The sequence below is a fragment of the Pseudoliparis swirei genome, chromosome 8 (genome assembly GCF_029220125.1).
Source record: "Pseudoliparis swirei isolate HS2019 ecotype Mariana Trench chromosome 8, NWPU_hadal_v1, whole genome shotgun sequence".
NCBI lineage: Eukaryota > Metazoa > Chordata > Actinopteri > Perciformes > Liparidae > Pseudoliparis > Pseudoliparis swirei.
This window is the reverse complement of record NC_079395.1, coordinates 2,511,413-2,530,361: the sequence shown is the minus strand read 5'-3', so window position 1 is coordinate 2,530,361 and position 18,949 is coordinate 2,511,413. Positions and strand designations below refer to the sequence as shown.

General features: G+C 45.1%; 1 pseudogene; it reads right to left on the bottom strand.

The window, feature by feature from the left end:
• Positions 1 to 868: 868 nt before the first annotated feature.
• Positions 869 to 14,465, bottom strand: LOC130198368 (gastrula zinc finger protein XlCGF8.2DB-like; annotated as a pseudogene).
• Between the last annotated feature and the right edge of the window lie 4,484 nt (positions 14,466 to 18,949).

The following is an 18,949-nucleotide window of genomic DNA, read 5'->3' as shown; positions in this document are numbered from 1 at the left end:
ATCTGCGGTTGCAGAAATTGAAGGACACCATTTTAAATCGGCCTGCCGATGGCGCGGAAGAAAACGCACTGGCTGAGGATACGGCGAAGAACGAGGAAGCATACGCGGAACTAATCCAATTCCTTGATGACAAAAGTTTGTCTCTGGTCATGCGAGAGGCAGCGGATGACGGGCGTGGAGCGCTCAGGATTTTGCGCGCCTATTATGCAGGCAAGGGTAAGCCCCGCATTGTATGCCTGTATACAGAACTGACTTCTTTACAAAAGATGAGTGGTGAGAGTGTGACTGATTATGTCATACGCGCCGAGACTTCAATCACAGCACTGCGTAATGCTGGAGAGATCTTAAGCGATGGACTATTGGTTGCAATGATTTTGAAGGGGCTGCCAGAATCATTTAAGCCTTTTTCCATTTGTGTCACTCAAAGTGATGAGACTCTCTCTTTTGCGGAGTTCAAGACTGTTGCAGTTATGAGAGCACTGAAAGTATGCGCACAGCTGAGGCCGACGACAATGTCATGGGGGCCTGCGCATCCAAGAAGAGCTGCCCAGCAGGCGCCGAGAGCGAGGACATTGTGTGTTTCCGTTGGCCGGAGAGGTCACAAGATAAGAGACTGTCAGCGTGGTCAACAGTGGTACAGCCAGGGCGAGAGGACCACACGGCGAGGAGGATGGCGACAGCGGCAGCAAGACAACGCGCGTGGAGTGTCCGAGGAGACGGATGACAACACCTTTGTGTTCAAGCTTGTGACCAGCGAGCCTGGGAGCGGTGTCACGAGAAAGCCTGCTGGTGGATACCGTGCGGCGTCGCATATCATCACTGACCTGACTAAGTTCAAGAGCGATGACCGATTCCAGTCCGAGAAGCACTACGTGGAGCTGCCGATGGCACAAGCTGCACGGGGGTCGCGGAGCGCAGAGAAAACGCCGAGGTGTGTCTGGTCGACAGCAGGGGGCGGCGCCTCAGTGCCACACTGAAGCAGGCGCTGTACATCCCCTCGTATCCCCAAGACATCTTCTCCGTGAGAGCTGCAACTTCCAGTGGAGCAACGGTGATCTTCAAGGAAGGAAGAGACGTCTTGCAGTACAGAGACGGTACGTGCTTCCCCATTCATGAGCACAACAGACTGTTCTATTTGCCTCCTGTGCCAGTAAACCCTGAATGTGACGATCAATGTATGAGCTGTCGTGATATTCAGACGTGGCACGAGATTTTTGGGCACTGGACTTTGATGATGTCATGAAGTTGGAGAATGTAGTGGATGGAATGTCAATCAGTGGTAAAGTGTCAAGATCCATGATATGTGAAGTGTGTACTCAGGGCAAGTTCACTCAGAGCAGGAACAGGAAGCCTGATGTGAGGGCCAAATCAGCCTTGGAGCTGGTTCACACTGACTTGGCAGGCCCCATTGCCCCAGAGTCCAAGGAGGGGTTTAGGTATGCAGTTTCCTTTACTGATGACTACTCAAGTGCAGTGTTTGTGTACTGTCTAAAACACAAGAGTGACACTAGAAGCTACAGAGAGGTTTCTAGCTGACACAGCCCCCTCTGGGAAAGTGAAGTGTATCAGGTCTGACGATGGTACAGAGTTCACAGGGCAGGGTTACCAAGCCCTACTGCGTAGAAATAGAATCAGACATGAAACATCAGCACCATACTCGCCACACCAGAATGGCACTGCTGAGCGTAACTGGAGAACCCTTTTTGACATGGCTAGATGTATGCTCTTGGAGAGCCAGTTAGCCAAGGAGCTCTGGCCGTATGCGGTCCAGACTGCTGCAGTGATGAGGAATAGATGTTTCAACAACTGCACCAGAGAGACGCCTTACTTTATGCTGACAGGAAGGAGACCTAATGTCTCCAGGATGCAGAAGTTTGGTACTGTGTGTTATGCCTACAGGCAGGACAGGAAGAAGCTAGAGTCAAGGTCTGACAAAGGCATCTTCATTGGTTATGACAGGAACAGTCCAGCCTATATGGTCTACTACCCTGACAGCAGGAAGGTGATGAAGCACAGACTGGTGAGGTTCATGTCCTGTGTTGAGGGACATCAGACTGATGACTTGTCCGACGATGACAGTGGTGTCCAGTCTAGGACAACCAGACCTGACCCTGACAAACCCGAGCAGAATGACACCCCAGAGGCTAGGCCAGGTCCAAGTCAGATAGGCCTACAGACGGGTGAGGTCAAGCCAGAATCCCAGTCTCCACCGAGATACCCTGCTAGAGAGAGGAGACGGCCAGACTTCTATGGGATAGAGAGTGATCAGGCTCAGATCAATATTGATTATTGCTACAGGATGGTTTGTAATGTACCTCAGACATTCAGAGATGCTGTGACTTCATCCAACTCAAGAGAGTGGGTAGATGCAATGGATGAGGAGATGAAGGCACTGAGGGATAACAACACATTTACTCTGACCACCTTACCAGAGGGCAAGAAAGCAGTGGGGGGTAGATGGGTGTATACGATCAAAACCAATGTTGATGGATCTGACAAGTACAAGGCCCGCTATGTAGCCAAGGGATAGTCAACAGATGGGTGTAGACTATGGAGAAACGTTTTCTCCTACTGCCGACCTGACTAGTGTGAGAGTGTTGATGCAGAAAGCTGCCCAGGAGGATCTGATCCTACATCAGATGGATGTTAAAACTGCCGACTTGCATGCACCAATTGATTGTGAGATTTACATGGAACGGCCAGAGGGTTATGATGTACAATCTCAGACAAATGAGAAGATGGTGTGTAGACTAGAGAAATCACTATATGGGCTTAAACAATCAGGTCGAAACTGGAACAAAATGTTGCACGACTATCTATGTGAAAACATGTTTGTACAGAACCCAGCCGATCACTATTTATACGAGAGAAACGGAACATGACAAGCTGATCATACTGATCTGGGTTGATGACCTGGTTATTGCAGCCAGTGATGAGGGAGCTTTAAAAGCAGTAAAAGAGATGCTTGCTGTGAAATTCCAAATGAAAGATTTGGGCAGACTGAAAAACTTTCTTGGCATCACTTTTGACCAGTGTAATGGATGTGTGACCATGTCACAGCACAGCTATGTTGACAAGCTGCTTGACAGGTTTGATATGCAGGATTGTAAACCCAGGTCGACACCTTGTGAACCAAAACTGCATTACACTGATGAGGAGAAGCTAGGTGACCCCAGAAAATACAGAGAGGCAGTGGGTAGCCTAATCTACCTAACCTCATGCACCAGACCTGATCTGAGTTTTGTTGTAAGCAAACTGTCACAGCATTTCAGTGAGCCGACAGAAGAGCAGTGGACAACTGTTAAGCATGTACTGAAATACTTGAAGGGCACAGATGACAAAAAGTTGAGCTACAGAAAATGTGATGGGCTGAGGTTGTTTGCTTACAGTGATGCAGATTGGGCAGGTGATGCAACTGACCGACGCAGTACAACTGGTTATTGTGTTAGTCTGAGTGAGAACGGTCCTATGATTTCCTGGAAGACCAAGAAGCAGCCAACTGTAGCACTTTCAACCTGTGAGGCAGAGTACGTGGCATTGGCCGCCACCACACAAGAGTGTCTGTACTTATCTCAACTGCTTGAACATCTTGATGACTGTCTGTATGACGTACCTACGATTTTTGAAGATAACCAAGGTACAATTGCATTAGCCAAGAATCCAGTCAGCAGACAGCGATGTAAGCACATTGATATAAAATACCATTTCGTGAGATCGACTGTTAATGACTGTAAAGTATGTTTGAAGTATTGCCCAACAGACCAGATGGTAGCTGACTTAATGACAAAACCAGCTACTAAAGCAAAGCTACTTACTTTTTCCATGTTCCTGTTTGGGGTATAGCCAGTTAATTGCAGTTGGCTTCCATGTTTGTTTGTTTGGTTTTGTTTGTATGATTTATGGTTGTCAATAATGTGCGATCAAGTGGGGGTGTAAATTAAGACTGATTGTGCTCCCAATTATTGTTTATACATTTCAGGTGTGTGTGTCATGTGACCACGGTCTATATAAGCTGATGCACCTGCAGATAATAAAGCGCTTGAGTACCATTCTTACAAACTTGCATCCAGTGTTTTTGTCCTCCCAAGTTTATATATGTTGAGTCGATACATGCAGTCAAGCTCTGCTTAACACTCCCGCATGCAGCTCAGCTACACCAATACAAACGGAAACTGATGGAGAGGACTGTGGGGGATCAGGACCAGACAGGAACCTAAATCCACATCGTCATTCACATCCAAATGCTGATGATGAAGAGGCGTCAGACTCTTCTGAGACTGAGGTCAGTTGTGGTGATTGGCAAGAAGCTTTGTCAGATTCTGGACCTGACAGTAAGGACGGGGACAATGTCTGGAAGGAGCCCAGGGCACCTGAGTCTGCTGCACATGCCCTGAAATATAAGGAAGCTCTTGTGGGATGTAACACCGGCAACAAATCCAATGAATCACCATTGGATTTGGCTCTCTCCGAAGGCGGTCGCATTTTTCTCTCCCTCTCCTCCCCATGACCTTCCCCTCCCTGCTTGGCTTCTCTCATGTCTTGTCTGTCTCTATACTGAGAGACTCTCTCATCGCTTCTTGAACTGAAAACCATGGGCGTAATCAACTGGTCCCTAAACGCAATTGACACCATCTTCTCGACGAGAAGCTCGGGTTCGGGGGAACCTGCCTGTCCTGCTGGGACGAATGTTGCTGGATACACGATGGACGGCGAAGTGGCGTGTCTTGTGCCTAGCACCACTCTCCGTGGAGGACGAGAAGACATCTACCTATTGGAACTATGATTACAGGATTTCTGCTGTTTGGATTTGGCGCTGCCCTGGCTTATCGGAAAATTAAGGAAACGGTGACAGCTGTTAAAGCCCCTAAGGCTGCCCGACATGATTGACGTTGGGCAGAGTTGTTGGCACTCAGACTTTGGCATTAAACCGTCAGAATGACAACATCGTGGAGAAGCTAATGGCTCTGCAAATGAAATTGGATCGATTTGAAATCCTATTGGCAAACGGGAGGAAAATGGAGGAATAGTGGGTGCAAAATTGAATTGCAGCTACTGGAAGACCAAACAATCCCAATCTTATCTGCTTGCCCCTCTACCAGGACGGGCCTTGGCCAAGGCCGTGACTGGAACAACAACTCCCGAAGATCACTGAAGCGAGACTCTCTCATTCCTTCCCCCTATCCACAGACACCTGTGGTTGTTTTCTCCCCAGGACCCTTCAAGGCCATCTCCATGGCAACGACCATCTTGTGGACTGAGAACTTTGTCTGTTGTGGACTGGGGGAGGACGATACATCAGGCCACTCACACACAACCATCACACTGAAATGCACTCACTACCCCCCCCCCATCCCACGCCTTCGCCTGCTTTGCCCCCCCAGGGTGACAGGACGGGGTCGTCAGCGCCGTGACGGCGAAGGACCGGCTGGCTGCTTGTCGGTGCTGGTTACCTTCTGCCCCAATGGCGGGCTATCGCCCAGTCTTTGGATTACCTCCTCTCCCCCCTTCCTACTCGTTGCAAGTCATGTCTAAGATGTATGTGCTTATGTGCAATGGTGTTTTTTGTTTCTCCTGCTCCCACACTGTACCTCTAGGGCATAGTCGGGGGTGGCTTTTTTTTCTCGCCTCTCTTCCCTCATGTTATGCTGTCATCTTTCATCCACCTTTCTAGATGGCGCCAAGCAGACGCCCTCGGTGTCTTGGTGCGCGATTCTTGCACCTTCCGCCAAAAAAAGTTCCTCGTTTGTTTGTGAAAACATTCTTTGGCAATAAACCTGTTTCTGATTCTGATTTTCTGATTCTGATTCTGATCAAAAGAGCTCATGAGAGAGAAATCATTCAGTTGTGATGATTGTGGGAAAAGATTGACAGCTCAGGGAAGTCTGAAGAGACACATAAGAGGCCACACAGGAGAGAAACCATTCAGTTGTGATGTTTGTGTAAAAACTAGGGGTGGGCACGTTAACGCGTTAATCTTGCGTTAACGCATCAATTAATTAACGCCGACAATTATTTTATCGCGCGTTAACGCAGGTTTTATTATTTATTTTATTATTGTAAAAGTGTGTTGCTCACAGGCTTTTATTTTGTAAAAGTCTGCTACTGATTGCTGCGGAACCGGAAAAGAAAGTCATTCGCGGTTTAACAAACATGGAGAGGAGTACGGAGATTTGAAATGGCCATTTTCAATTTAAAGTATCTCCCTTACGTTCCACCTTCTTGCGTGAGCTGACAGAATAGAGAACAGTCATTGGTCGACCGATCTCAGGGTTGCCAGATACACGATAATTATCCTCCAAATTCAACCATTTTGAGCCTTTGGTACGATACTTCACCATTTCCAATCTGACAACACGGAGCACCTTGCCGCCTCCACTAGTTCATTGTTGTTTGTGCTATAAACTACGACCAGTGCCGCCGCTCCCATAATGCACTACGCGTTGTGCGTAGGGCACAAAGTCCTGAGGGGCTCCACAAAATAGGCAACTAAAAAATCCTCATAGTTATAATAATTATAATGCCGATATTATTTCAGTCTAGAAATATTAGGCACCTTTTAGGCATGTATAGTTCATTTTAGTTTAGTTCATATGGCAATACATTTAAAATAAGTGTCAAGTTCTAGGAATTGACAAACTGCACTGAAAGTGTTTTCTGGTGTCTCACTCTAACAGGGACAACACATGTTATGGCACTTTCATTCATATGGCAGAACATTTAAAATAGAAGTGCGCTATACACTACTTTTGAATTAATTATTGGATTTTGCGTATACAAATGCGATTAATCAGGGAAATCATGCGATTAATCGCGATTAAAAATTGTAATCGTTGCCCAGCCCTAGTAAAAACATTTGTATCACAGCAAGGTCTGAAGAAACACATGAGAGTCCACACAGGATAGAATGTGTTTCTTCCAATAGCGACAAATTAACTATGTGAGTTGTTCTCTTTCTGTTGTGTTTAATAAAAATAAAGTAAAATGTTTTTAATTGTTTTCCATGTAATTTGTTTGTAAATGAGATGGAAGGCAATGTTTTTTAATCATTTGATAAATCTTTATTAAAAACAATAACAACATACTGAGTGTCTTGGATGGAGGAAACTAAAAACAAACTAAAAACTGCACAAATACATCTGTATTTAAAATGCATTTTCCCTGTAATTGTTGAAAGTCTACATAAAGAGACTTTTGCAAGTTCACTTTGTGTTACTGAAACTGTTACACTTTCTCTTAGAGATCCCATTGTTGTTGTTTTGTTTTACACACATTTGGAAGACACTACAGGTGAAGAGGTTAAACATGTTTTATCCATATATCACCATGAAACTTCTCCAGTTGGTTACTGACATTAAGACCATAGTTTTAATCAATTGTTCAAAAGTTTTCTGAAGTGTTATGTTTAAATATGCAACTGAGGTGTTAACTAATGCTAACTGTTGGTGCTAAAGGGGAAATCTACAGACCCAAATAGACAAAGCAGTAACATTTGACATTATCTTTTCTTACATCATGAGAGAAAAATCTGAATGGGAGCTGAAGGGATGAAGATGATTGGCTTTGATAAATGATGATAAAATGACCTTCAACCTCGCGGGTGACAGATTGTATGGACACTCAAATGTCAAATAAACATTGAAATTCAGACTTATGAAGCTAATGTAAGTTCAGACAGGAAGACCATACCCCTCACGCCAGTCTTTCATCCCTACGTCCGATAATCATTTCCCACACATGGGCACTCATTACTTACGTCAGCGCTGGGCGCCGTCAATCATGACTCCAGCTGTGCAGATCAGCTGGTTCACTCTATCCAATAAGCACAGGGAAAAAATGACATGGCGAGCCAATCATCTCGCTGCTGTCCCATTTAAATATGACTGTCTTTCTACCTTCAGTTAATTCAGGTTGCTGTCATGCCCAATTCACGCCGCCGTCATCCGCGTTTACACCAGCAAGCGCCTGCTCGCTCATCACGAACCGACGACTTCACGCAAAACATCCATGTTACCTTTCTTCAGCCTCGTCCCAGAGCCAGCGACGTCCCAGCGGAGGAGAAAGCACCTCCTTAAAATCGCCCCCCTGCGGAGGATCTTACCGGGTAGTCCAGGTCACTCCAGGCAGGTAACAACCGATCGGCACCATGCAGCTTCCAGCTAAACTCAAGCAACCATCCACGCATTAGGACCGGATATCCTCAAACTCCTGCCGCAACAACATGCCCCGCGGCCGGTGCTTCATGCCAGCGGTCTCGCGCGCTCCACATGCATCTTACGCCAAACGTTCATCATTCAAGATAAAGACACTCATCAGCATGTCGCACCCGGATCTTCTCCCCGATCATATCAACATGGTCAGACCTCGGCCAGCAGCCCAAGGCGCTGCCCAAACCGTAACATCGCTCAGCCTCTCTGCATTTCCCTGTTTGACAGGAGAAACATTACCCTAAATCCCGTAATAGCGCGTAATAAATAAACAAATGGACTAGCACTTCGGTGGCACCTGATGGCACTTACTCACTGTGGCTTCCCTGAAGAAACATTACTTCCCAAGCAGGGCATGCAGCCCATCAGCCATCACAGGCTACATCATTCATCCAAGCAGTGCAAGTTGCATGTTCGCCATCGCAGGCTACATCATTCATCCAAGCAGCGCACGCAGCACGTTAGCAATGGCCGGCGACACCATTCCACACAAACGGGGCACGCATTCCCCAGCCACGGCCGGCTACATCAGTCATCTCAGCAGGGAACCGCCCTCCAGCAACTGCAGATCAAAGTACCCCGACTTGTAGCATCAGAGTGGGTAAGTGGCTTATATATTTCATATCTGGTAAGTAGCGCTACATTCGTTCTACCACTTACTTGCACTGTAATCTAATAAATGTCAAGTATAGATCAAAATGGTATCGGATCGCTAATGTCAGGACACTGCGACCACAAGCAGGGCGCTCCCAGCATCCATTAACTCCATTGCAGTATATCTGCCTTATTTGCATATATTGCAGGAGCATCGGGCATTCTTTCACAGAATCACATGCATGCAGCAGCATTGGCCAGCCTTTGTCTATTTGTGTCTGTAGATTTCTCCTTTAGCACCAACAGTTAGCATAAGTTAACACCTCAGTTGCATATTTAAACATAACACTTTAGAAAACTTTTGAACAATTGATTAAAACTATAGTCTTAATGTCAGTAACCAACTGGAGAAGTTTCATGGTGATATATGGATAAAAACATGTTTACCCTCTTTTCCTGTAGTGTCTTCCAAATGTGTGTAAAACAAAACAACAATGGGATCTGTAAGAGAAAGTGGAACACAGTTTCAGTAACACAAAGTGAACTTGCAAAAGTCTCTATGTAGACTTTAAACAATTACAGGGAAAATGCATTTTAAATAGATGTATTTGTGCAGTTTTTAGTTTCCTCCATCCAAGACACTCAGTATGTTGTTATTGTTTTTAATAAAGATTCATCAGATGATTAGAAAACATTTTGCCTTCCATCTCATTTACAAACAAATTACATGGGAAACAATAAAAAACATTTTACCGTATTTTTATTAAACACAACAGAAAGAGAACAACTCACATAGTTAATTTGTCGCTATTGGAAGAAACACATTCTCTCCTGTGTGGACTCTCGTGTGTTTCTTCAGACCTTGCTGTGATACAAACGTTTTTACACAAACATCACAACTGAATGGTTTCTCTCCTGTGTGGACTCTCATGTGTAGCTTCAGAGCTCCCTGTCGTGCAAATCTTTTCCCACAATCATCACAACTGAATGGTTTCTCTCCTGTGTGGATTCTCATGTGTCGCTTCAGAGCTCCCTGTTGTGCAAATCTTTGCCCACAATCACAACTGAATGGTTTCTCTCATGTGTGTCTTCAGAGTTCCCTGGTGTGTAAATCTTTTCCCACAATCATCACAACTGAATGGTTTCTCTCCTGTGTGGATTCTCATGTGTCGCTTCAGAGCTCCCTGTTGTGCAAATCTTTGCCCACAATCACAACTGAATGGTTTCTCTCCTGTGTGGACGCTCATGTGTGTCTTCAGAGCTCCCTGGTGTGTAAATCTTTTCCCACAATCATCACAACTGAATGGTTTCTCTCCTGTGTGGATTCTCATGTGTGTCTTCAGAGCTCCCTGTTGTGCAAATCTTTGCCCACAATCACAACTGAATGGTTTCTCTCCTGTGTAGACACCCATGTGTGTCTTCAGAGCTCCCTGGTGTGTAAATCTTTTCCCACAATCATCACACCTGAATGCTTTCTCTCTCATGAGCTCTTTTGATCGTGATTCATTGGATTTGTTGCCAGTGTTACATCCCACATGACTGACAAGAGCTTCCTTATATTTCAGGGCATGTGCAGCAGACTCAGGTGCCCTGGGCTCCTTCCACACATTGTCCCCGTCTTCACTGTCAGGTCCAGAATCTGACAAAGCTTCTTGCCAATCACCACAACTGACCTCAGTCTCAGAAGAGTCTGACGCCTCTTCATCATCAGCATTTGGATGTGAATGACGATGTGGATTTAGGTTCCTGTCTGGTCCTGATCCCCCACAGTCCTCTCCATCAGTTTCCATCTTTATTGTCGTAGCTGAGCTGCAGGCGGGAGGCTCCGCCTCTTTGTTGTCCTCCATCTGGCTTTGATGAAGCCGTGAGGTCTGAGGTTCGTCATCTTCACTCTTCACAGTAACAGCAGTGGATAAGAACTTGGTGATATCGGCCTCCTCCAGCACAATGAGCTGATCTCCCTCTAGACGGGTCCAGAGAGCCTGCAGCTCCTCTTTTATGTGGAGGGGCTCCGGCTCCTGTTTTATGAGGAGGGGCTCCGGGTCCTCTTGGTCCTGGTCCTCAGGGGGGACATCTGCTTTAATCCCAACCAGCTGCTGGACATCTGCAGGGAGCACATTATGAACAACGGTGACTTCAGACTGATATCAACTTTAATTACTGGACACGTTCAAGGAGTCTGACTGAATGTGTATTTCTTGCTCTTCATGTACAAACACAGAAATAAAAAATAAAAAATAACAACATTTGTAAACAGCAGGAGAGTTGTGCATTGGTGGGGAGCAAAGGGCGGTAGAATAAATATGGAATGTTTAACAGGGTTCACACACATGTTGACCAATGGGTGTCCAGGACTTTAAACCAAATTTCAAGGACCAAATGTTTCGTGAAATCTCGGTGCATACATGAAAAAGTGAGGAAATGTCGTATTTCAACTAACAATGAAAATTCTAAAGCATACAGTACATAACCTTAATTGACAAATGAATGAGCAACAATAGTTTGATTAGTTTATACTTTTGATCAAACTATTGTCCCATATCTGCAAATCCATCTGTTGTGACTATAAATGGTGGTTCAGGCTTTGGTCAGACAGAAAGCTAGCAGTAGCTCCGCTAACTAGCAGCTCCGCTAGAAGTAGCTCCACTTACCCGCAGCTCCACTAGAAGTAGCTCCCCTAACTCGCAGCTCCGCCAGAAGTAGCTCCGCTAACTCGTAGCTCCGCTCCGCTAACTGCTAGCTAACCCGCAGCTCCGCTAGAAGTAGCTCCGCTAACCCGCAGCTCCGCCAGAAGTAGCTCCGCTAACTTGCAGCTCCGCTAACTCGCAGCTCCGCTAGAAGTAGCTCCGCTAACTCGCAGCTCCGCTAGAAGTAGCTCCGCTAACTTGCAGCTCCGCTAGAAGTAGCTCCGCTAACTTGCAGCTCCGCTAGAAGTAGCTCCGCTAACTTGCAGCTCCGCTAGAAGTAGCTCCGCTAACTTGCAGCTCCGCTAGAAGTAGCTCTCTGATGCCTGCTTCCTTTAGCACGGCTCGTTAATGCCTCTCCCATGTTTGACATGTCCAATGTTTCGCCACCACAGAGTAGCCAGCATGGTTAAAGCTACACTTCTCTGGCATAGAGGATTATCCCGACCGCTTCCCTAAGCTACTGTTGCTATGGCCACCAAACCTTTCAGTTAAGGTGCATTCAGTTGCAGTGAGAAAAACAATAGAAAGTGAGAGCGTATGTGCCAGCTTATATTTTGAGCATCTTTCTTTTTAAAATATTTTAAACTCAGCGTGAAAAACAACATTTATATTGGTAGTTCGTCCAGCTGCTCATTGAAAATGATTTTTTTCTTGTTCATATTGTGTGCCGTTAACAAATAATTCACTTTTTATCTTGCACTTACATTCTGTGTTCCTGGTCTCATCAATTTGAGAGCTGGACCAAAGTGTTTTGATTTCATTCAATTAGAATTAGGCCAAATAAAAAGCCTTAAGCTGTAAGTCGTGTCTGGACCGTCGTTTTCTCTCAACGCCTCAATAGGGAGATCTCGCCTGTCACGAAGACAGAGGTCAGGGATCTCGGGCTCAAAAAGGTTGATGACTACTGCAATAAGAAAATAAAAATCAAGAAGATATTTTTTTTTTCATTATAATAAAATAGTTATAACTTTGTAATTATGTTTGGGGCTTATAAGGCCCGGCACGCACTAGTGTATATATATATGCAGATCCGATAATACCGATCACGGTGTCGATTGAAGCATTCTATTTATTGTGAAGCATTATTTATGAAATGAATTATTCTTAACAACATTGGTTTTGTATTTTAAGTATTTAAAATTAAAATACATTAAATACACTAAACTTAAATTGAGTACATTAAAATTGTTTGATTGCTATTGTAGGGGATTTCAGATATGTATGGAACACATCTGCATCATTCATTTCCTGGAACTCTTGGGGAAATCTAGACAGGACTTTAAATAATCAGAAATGTGCTTTTTTAACATACAAAGTCTGACTTATTTTTCTAAACTCTTCCTTGGTACAGTAAAAATGTTTTAATTTTAGAATAATTTAAGCTAAATCTCAGATACGATCTATAAAGATACAAAATCAGTTCATTGTTTACTTTAATATGCCAGCTAGTGTATGATTTGTCGACATCTTATTTTGAAAAACGGATGTTGGTTTACGTGTTTCTTTCCACTAACTTTGCAAAACCGGATGTTGTGTCACGTAAATCCTTCCGCTAACTTTATCAAAACCCTCGCGCGCTCCCGATCGAATGCGTTTACCGTGAGCATCAGTCTCTAGGGGCTCAGACATGTGAGTGTCGGCTGAGTTGACCCAGTGATTCAACTCGGGACGGGGACGCCGCTCGGTGGTGAGGATCAGTGGCGTCCCTAGGCTAAAAAACCCGGGGCTAAAGCCCCGGATGTTTTTTAATTAGCCCCGAATGTTAATAAAAAAAAGGAAAAAAAAGATTTGGCACACAAGTGGTTAACACCTCCAGGTCGCACGTGACGTCATTCACCCAAAACAGCGGAGTCAGACTGGCAGCAGGCACACGTAACAGCAAGCTGCTGTCTGAGAGTGTTTCTATGTCTACAAATTTCGCTGCTTCACTCTTCTGGGCTAAGCCCAGCGCCGCCGCTCCCATAACGCGCATCGCTCTGCCGTGAAACGCGCCGACACATCCGCGCACAGGTGAGCACACGCTCACAAGAAAAACTCACTAGCTCCCCCCCCCCCGTCGACAACGCTCCTATCTACGCTGCACTGGCTAAGCCACAGATGTATCCAAATCCTAGAGACGCCCCTGGTGAGGATCCCCTCGTGGACCTCTCACTCTGCCGCCGGTATCGCCGGGCGATCGCTGATGCGCGATTGAAACGTCTCTGATAGTTCTCACAGATGTTACGTCATCTGATCGGCCAAGTTTGATCGGCCGTTTTGAGAACGCCGATCAAAACCGATAATGGGAATATCGGCCGATTTGGATCGGCGCCGATCAGATCGGAGCATCCCTATTATATAAAACTGCCTGTCGTAATAATTGTAATTGCCAATATTCAGGTTTATTTATATTGATTAATTAATGTTCTTCTAACGTTACCCTGCTATGCGTTTGCATCATAGAAGACTGAAAATAAGAATATATATCACCGGCTTTTATTTTGGCATTCGTTTAAGCACTTCCGTTATCTTGTTTTTGGATTCAGAAACGGAAAACAAAAGTAGTTTCCCGTTTTTGGTTTCAAACAGAACACGAACAAACCACGGTATTTACGTATTTTGAATGAAGCATCAAACAAACGAACAAAGCTCCCCGGACCCTCCACGTGCAGATCCCGTAACACGCGGCATGGAGACCGCGACCAGTGAAGAAGAAGAAGAAGCACCCACCTGATGCGTGTCGCTCGTGTTCTCTGAGCTGAGACACGGTGTCCTCATAAACTGCTGTCAATGTGTCCAACAGCTCAAAAGACTCTTCGACGGCCTCGTGGACTCGCTGCTTCACCAACAGCCTCAGCTGTTCTCCCGGAGACACGGAGACCGACACCGGAGGCTCGTGGGACTCCATCTTTGAACAACGCACCATCACGTGGTCACTGAGAATCTCACCGGAGCCGAGGCGCCGCAGTTGCTTCTCCACCGACTGCGTGGCCCAGTGCATGATGGGAAACGCCTCCGGAGAGCTGATTGGCTCTTAGATTTCTTCTTCTTCTTTTTGTTTTTCGGCGGCTGGCATCCAAACTGGTGCATTACCGCCACCTACTGCCTTTCTTTGCGAACTACAAATAGCAAGCCCTTTATCCCCTCAAAAAGAAAAGAAAATAAAATAAATAAAATTAAAATTAAAATAAACTAAACTAAGAAGGGAGCCCTGTCAACTTCAGTGCCCTACATTCTTTGATTCAACCCTGTCTCCTTCAGATACTGCAGCACCCTTCCTGCCCCCAAGGATAATGCATCCCTCAATTGCACCCCTCCTCCTGCCAGCCTCCTCTTCAACCTGCCTCGCTCGTTTCTAAATGTCTGGCAATGCCACATGACATGATCCACCGTTTCTGCTGTCTTGCAGTACTCGCACAGTCCGGTTGGGTGTTTTTTAATTAATTGCATTGTATTGTTTAGCTTTGTATGTCCAATCCTGAGTCTACTCAATATGTTTTCTTCTCTAGTGCTAAATATTGTTGTCCTCCCCTTGTTAACATCCTTCTGAATAGTATACAGATGTCTTCCTGTGCCTCCTGCCTCCCAACTGTGCTGCCATTCCTTAATAATGTTTATTTCTATTCGTGATTTAGCTTCTGATTTGCTAAATAAAATATCCTTCTTGTTCTGACATTCCAGTGCTTGCTTTGCTAGTTCATCTGCTGCTTCATTTCCCTTTACCCCTCTATGTGCCGGCACCCACATGAATGCTACCAAAATACCCATATGATTTAGACGGAAAAGTGCTTTGTGTATTTCATTGATTAAGTCCTGCCTGCTGTTAGATGTGAGTGATTGTAATGACAATAATGTTGAACTGGAATCCGAACAAATGATGACCTTACTTATCTGAACCTCCTCCACCCACTGTAGTGCTGCTAGAATGGCCAATGTCTCGACTGTGGTTTATGTTCTTCCCCCTCTTCCACAACGCTCCATCATCTGCGAATAGGGATCGTCCAATATCACTCTGAACTCGAAGGAACACATCATTTATCATGATGGAGAACAGTATTGGACTGATTACACGACCCTGAGGTGTACCATTCTCCACCGGGTATCTTCTCGATAGTGCTGTCCCAATTCTGACTTGGATAACTCTGTCAAGTAAAAAGTCTTTAATCCAATTGTATACTCTGCCCCCTATTCCCATAATATTCAACTTAATCATCAACCCTTCCTTCCTAACCATGTCATATGCCTTTTCCACATCAAAAAACACCACCATCACTGACTCCTTATTTACCTGGGCTTTTTTGATTTCTGTCTCTAAACAAATAATTGGGTCCATAGTTCCTCTACCTTTCCGAAATCCACTTTGATGAGGTGTTATCATTCCCCTGGTCTCCATATAATAGCTTAATCTCTCGGTTATCATTCTCTCCATAATTTTACCGACATGAGAGATTAGTGCTATGGGTCTATAATTTGTTGGATTTGATGAATCTGTGCCCGGTTTCCTGATTGGAATAATCACAGCTTCTTTCCATGATCTAGGAAGTCTCCCCATTTCCCAAATGTTATTATAAAATGATACCAATTTCGTCATTGCTAACCTACCTAAATGCTTCAGCATTATATAACATATTTCATCCTTCCCTGGTGATGTCAATCCGGCTCTTTCTATCCCCCTTTTAACCTCTTCCAAAGTAAATGGGGCATCCATTGAACTATGAGTATTGTCTCTTCTTTCCAGAGCACCAGGATGAGCCGACCGTGTCCTTTCCATCCCTACTTTATCCTCTCCTGTAAGGTTGGCAGAGCTGTGGATTTCTGTTAACGCTTTTGCCATCATCTCTGCCCTCTCCCATCTGTCGCTGCCGTTGCTCCCCTTTCTTCAGTACTGGATACTGCCATACTTTTCTGATTCCTCTCATGCTTCTGATCATCCCCCAAATCTCTCCCACAGGTGTTGATCTCCCAATTCTACTACAGTAATTCCTCCAGCTTTCCCTTTTTGCTTTCCGAATGGTTTCCCTTCCCCCTTCCTGCGCTTGTTTGTACTGGATCAGATTCAGGAAGTTATGTGTTCTTTTTAACAGCTTAAGAGCTTTGTTTCTTTCTTTCACTACTCTCCCACAATCCTCAGTCCACCAGGGGACCCCCTTTCTTTTCATCCTTCCTTTACTTTTAGCTATTGCTTGTTTTGCTGCTTCCAGTATTGTAAATGTCATTTTTGTATCAATCTCCTCAATATCTTCATTTAAGTCTATTTTATCCATTTCTTCCCATTTTGCCCTATTAAACATCCACTTACCTATCCACTCCCCCTGTTCCTTACTCCTTTGTAATGCTATTTTACACTTTATTGGAAAATGATCACTGCCCACTGACGTTTCCTCTTCTACCTCCCACTCGCATATCCCTGCTAAACTCCTAGATACAATGGTTAAGTCTAGCGCCGACATGTTCCCTGTGTGCACATCTAATCTAGTCCCTCTGCCATCGTTTAAACAAACCAAATTGTGTTCCTCTAGTAACTCTTCCATTACCTCCCCATTGAGATCTGTTCTTGCTCCACCCCATAATGTACTATGTGCATTAAAATCTCCACATACCACCACCTTGTTGCCACCTATCCTTTCAATTTGTGCCAATCTATTCACCTCTAATTTTTTACAGGGATCATAAAAATGTACAACAATGACCTCTCCTTCCCTTGCCCAGATCTCCACAGTTACATATTCGAGCTCGGTCCCTATCTTCATCTCTCTAAATGTGACGTCTTCACTAATAAATGTGGCACATCCTCCTCCCTGACCACCCTCCCTATCACACCGAACACACGCATATCCAGCTAGTCTGAAGTCCACATTTGGTTTTAACCATGTTTCCTGTATGCATATGACATCTGGTTTACTCGGCATATCCCCAACATATTTTTTGAATTCTTGTCCATTTGCCAACAAACTCCGAGCATTCCATTGTAAAATTAACATGATGATTAATCCTGTGAGCATGATTCTTTGGTTAACTGCCCCTGTTTCCTAAGCTCTTCCTGTACCGCCATCCCAGTTATTCCGTGAATATTTAAGTATCTTGCTGCACTTTTTACTATTATTTCAATTTTCTCAGATCTCCCTTTTGCCTGGAATGTGCAGTTAACCACTTCTGCCATGAAAAACACAAAGTTCTCCTTATTTACTGCCATTATATTCTCATCTCCCCTTTGACTCTTAGTCGACAGTTGTTCACTTGGCTGTTGAGCCGGTTCCTTCCTGACTACATCTCCCCCCCCCCTCTCTCCTCCCCACTTTCCCTCTGAGCCCTCTTTGCTGCTTCTGCATTCGATATATTCATTTTCACTTTCAGCTGCTGCACTACCACTGCCTTCTTTCTCACTTCACACCCACCAGAGGCCACACTGTGTGCACCTCCGCAATTTGCACATTTGAGCTCTGTCCCAGCCTCACATTTCCCATAGTCATGTTCCCCTCCACATTCTCCACATCTTTGCTTCCCTTTACACGCTGCAATATGGCCATACTTTTGGCATTTGAAACACCTCAAAGGTGGTGGGACATATGCTCTTACTCTATACCTTAAATACCCCACAGTAACTGAGGTCAGGCAACACCCTTTCTTCAAAATCTAGCAGCACTGACAAACTGTCCACCCTTTCTCCACCTCGTCTTGCCTGCAGACGTTTAATCCCTAGAACTTTACCTCCTTTAATACTTGCTCTCAGTTCCTCCACGTTCTCTTCCACTGGGATACCGTATATCACGCCTCTAACAAAGGGCCCATCATTTAACTTCTTTACGCTCTCAACCACTATGTTGCACACTTTTTCTGCTTCATTGCTTTCCCTCTGCCCCTCGTCCTTACACTGGATCAACAATCCGCCATCAGCCAGCACCTTCGCCATCACAATCTCACCAACTTTCTCCTTCAACCCGCGAGTCAGCGCCACCGGGCTTATTTTCCGAATGTCATTTCCGTCCTTGAATCTCACAATTATTTTGAACCCCTCCTTCTCTGCAATCTTTTCCCTCATCCCCCTGCTTTTCTCTCTCCCGTCCCCACGACTACCAGATCTACTGCTACGACTCCTGGCTCGTTTCTTATTCCCCACTTCAGTCCAGCTCTTATAATCCATATCCTCACTCCCACCCTCTCCATCGCTATCGCCTCCCATCCTTAGTCCAGTCACAGGTCAGTGTATGTACACTCCGCTGAAACTAATCCTCCAAACTTTCTGTCGTTAGTCACGCTTACAAGCTTCGCACCACTCCGGAGAAAAACTGAAGTCCCTCCCTTCCCCGGACAGCCTCCCCGGAAGGCCACTGAATGAAGGCTGCCGCTTTAGACGCTCGAATTTCAGTGAACGCTCCATTGGCCGACTGCGGTCACGTCGTCTATCTAACATACATTTTAACATACATTTTATACACAACCAAATAGGAGGAGTTTATTATCCCCGGCCTTCGTGGACCAATCACC